At 36.4% G+C, this 3,844-nt stretch overlaps 1 pseudogene; it reads left to right on the top strand.

Annotated features, from left to right (window-relative positions):
* The first annotated feature begins 2,672 nt into the window (after positions 1-2,672).
* Positions 2,673-3,844, top strand: LOC131815202 (dnaJ homolog subfamily A member 1-like; annotated as a pseudogene).

Genomic DNA, 3,844 nt, shown 5'->3' with positions numbered 1-3,844 from the left:
CCACACCCAGTGCTCCATGCCCATTTCTTGATTGGATTCTTTGTTCTTTGGGCAATGAGTTTGATAAGTTCTTTATTGATATTTTTTATAATAGCCCTTTATCTGGTATGTCATTTGCAAATATCTTCTCCCATTCTGTTGGTTGTCTTTTGGTTTTCTTGACTGTTTCTTTTGCTATGCAGAAGCTTTTGATGTAAAACTGTTTCTTAAAGAGTGGTTCTTTAAAAGAATGAGAATGGGAAGAATATTCTAAACAGAGAAAACAGTATAAGCAAATTCAGACCTGTAAAAAAAAATCCTTCATATAGAGAACAATACACAGGATGTATGTTTTTTTGTTTTTGTTTTCAATTTTCTGTATTATAAATTCCTAGATAGGTAGTTTGAATACAGGAGATCCTGAAATAGAAAACCTCAGATTACTCTTTTTTTTGCCAATAATACATGTTTTGTTATGATGATCCTTACATTTGGAGTTGCAAATTTGTTGGTCAACACTTCTACTGACTCAAACTAAACACTACACTTATTGCAAGTTTTGCATTTAATGGATAAATGATCTCTAAAAATGGGGAGGAGAAAAATCAAACAAAAAGGAGTCAATTGCATTGATTCTCATTGAGGAGAATAAAAAATTGAATTCAGTTTTTTTTTTTTTTTTTTTTTTTTTTTTTTTTTTTTTTAATAACTTATTTTAGTATACGTTTACTGAACACTCTGATATGTTAGGCACCAATCTCAGAGCTAGAAAAACAATGAAAATAAATTAGTATGATGGCTTGAAAAACATATAGTCTATCCAAGGAGGCAGTCACAGGTTCTTGGGACAAGGCACAAAATCAAATTAAAAAATCAGTTAATTTTGAGAAATTGAAGGATTAGGAAACTTTTTATAGTGATGACATTAAAATAGAGTCTAAAGTGAGTTCATCAGTTGAACAAATACAGGAGGAAGAGGAAATTCATGGAAGTTTAAAGTGTTATTTTTATTTGGGCATTTCCCAAGTAATGTGGGATAGCTAGAGATCACTCACACAGGGTTATATATGATATGCTGAGTTTAGTTCTTCTGTAGGCAATGGAAACTCATCAGTAGTTCCTAAAGAAGGAAGTAATAAGTCTGTGTTTAGAAAGAAAGGTTTATCTGCAAATACATTAGTTAGAGGTGAGAGAACAATTTAAAAGGCAGTTCTATTTGCTGAAGTTGGTTGCATTTCACTATTACACAATGATTCTTTTGCCTTCAGGACTTTGCATTTTCTATTCCCTTTGTACTGTCTGTGCTTGCATCACCTCTAGGGTGAGTTCAGCCTAACACTTTCCTCGGTGGTGAAAATTCATTGCACACTAGACTATAAAACCAACGAGGGCGGGAGCTGGGCCAACCTCATTCACCCTCTATTCCTATAGCCTGACACATAAAAATTCTCCATAAATGCTTGTTGAGTGTATGAATGAAATCAGAAGTCTAGAGAGAGAATCATCATGATTTGGTGATCAATTACCTGTATTACCTGTGAGAGATATGAAAATAGAAGGAATCAAAAGTGATTCTGTTAATTGAGAAAAATAATTCAGATGAGAGAATTCTTAAAGAAGAAAATGCATGTTTTGCTTGAGGCATGATGACAACTAGGAATAAAGCATAAAGAAGGTGAGAACGAAGAGAAACTTAGGGGTAAATTAAAGGAAGTGTGTGTAATAACAGATGGCAGCATCCAGGAAATGTTTTTTTCAAAGGATTCACAATTTAGGAACCAGGATGGATTGAATGATTAACCTGAAGTGTTCTAGGCTGGCCTGCACAACAATTTTACCTTGAACTGAATTTTTTTTTCAGTTCACCATGGTGAGAATTTTTAATGCTCACCATAAAGAATTTGTGTTTCTTTAGGAAAAGAGTCTGAGACACAAAGTCTAATGAATCTGGAAGGGACAGGGTGGAACTTACTAAAAAAGGAGTCCCAAACTCCAAATGGAACAAAACTAGTCTCTATAATCATGATGTGTAATTGTAAATGGCCTGTCCATATTCAGCTAGAATTCAGGGATTTTCATGATGGAATGTGAAGCTAGACTGACAATATGAACAAGATTTCCTCTGTAATAATCTTTAAATTCCTATTTTAAAGAGAAAGAGAATCTGACTATTTAATCCTATGTGTAATATCAATGGAAAGAACTATTTACAAAAATGTGAAGTCTTTCTAATAGACAATATCCAACACTAAAAGCCAGAAAAGTTAACTCCAAAATCTCAGATGACATAAATTTGCTTCTTATTCTGCTATCTAAATAAATACACAGAATAAAATTGTTTACTTAAAATTTAAATTTTGAACTCTTAACAATTTCAGCCTTTTGGTAGGCTTTGGAAAGAAATTCTGAGCAGTCTTATCCTGCTTTTCAAATATAAAGTAATTGTTCTTCTAGTCACTTGGTTGTGTCCCCATAGAATTCATATGTCGAAGCCCCAGCCTCCAATACATATTTAGAGATGGGGCCTCTAGGAAAGTGGTTAGGTTAAGTGAGGCCATGGATCATAGGCCCTGATCTGGTGAGATTGGTCTCCTTAGAAGAACAGATGCTGGAGGAACTTTCCAGAATGCTCGGTGTGTCAGCAACGTCCTCTTGCCCGCTTCCCCACACCAGCCTTGGCCTGGCTGTAGAGAATGGTGAAAGAAATGACTTACTATGATGTTTTGGTGATCAAACTCAATGCCACACAGGAAGAACTGAAAAAGGCCTACAGGAAACCAGCCTTGAAGCACCATCCTGATAAGAATCCAAATGAAGGAGAGAAGTTTAAACAGATTTTCCAAGCTTATGAAGTGCTCTCTGATGCAAAGAAAAAGGAATCATATGACAAAGGAGGAGAACAGGCAATTAAAGAAAGTAGATCTGGTGGTCGTTTTGGCTCCCCCATGGACATCTTTGATATGTTTTTTGGAGGAGAAACATCAGCTCTCAGTCACCTTAGAAGATTTATATAATGGCACAACAAGAAAATTAGCTCTGTAAAAGAATGTGATATGCAATAATTGTGAAAGCCAAGGTGGTAAGAAAGTAACAGTTGAATGTTGTCCCAATTGCTGAGGTACTGGAATGTAAGTAAGACTTCATCAGATGGGACTTGGAATGGTTCAACAAATTCAGTTTCTGTTCATGGAGTGCCAGGGCCATGGGGAATGGATCAGTCCTAAAGATAGATGTAAAACTGCAGTGGAAGGAAGACAGTTCGATAGAAGAAGATTCTAGAAGTTCATATTGACAAAAGCATGAAAGATGAACAGGAGATAAAATTCCATGGTGAAGGAGACCAAGAACCAGGACTGGAACCAGGAGATATTATCATTATTTTGGGTCAGAAGGACCACACTGTTTTCACTCAGCAAGGAAAAGACTTCTTCATGTGTGCGGACATACAGCTAGTTGAAGCACTGTGTGGCTTTCAAAGGCCAATATCTGCTCTTGACAATGGAACCATTATCATCACCTCTCACACAGGTCAAATGATCAAGCATGGAAGTATCAAGTGTGTGCTAAGTGAAGGCATGCCAATTTATCTTAGACCATATAAGAAGAATTGCCTCATCATCAAATTTAAGGTAAACTTTCCTGAGAATGGCTCTCTCTCTCCTGATGAACTCTCTCTGCTGGAAAAAAAATCCTACCTGAGAGGAAGGAGCTAGAAGAGACTGATGAAATGGACCAGGTAGAACTGGTAGACTATGATCCAAATCAGGAAGGAAGGCACCATTACAATGGGGAAGCCTATGAGGGTGAGGAACATCATCCTGCGGTGATGTTCAGTGTCAGACCTCTTCATGGGGCCAGTGAATAA

Source organism: Mustela lutreola, chromosome 14 (assembly GCF_030435805.1).
Source record: "Mustela lutreola isolate mMusLut2 chromosome 14, mMusLut2.pri, whole genome shotgun sequence".
Classification (NCBI taxonomy): domain Eukaryota; kingdom Metazoa; phylum Chordata; class Mammalia; order Carnivora; family Mustelidae; genus Mustela; species Mustela lutreola.
This window is presented reverse-complemented; position numbering and strand designations above follow the sequence as displayed.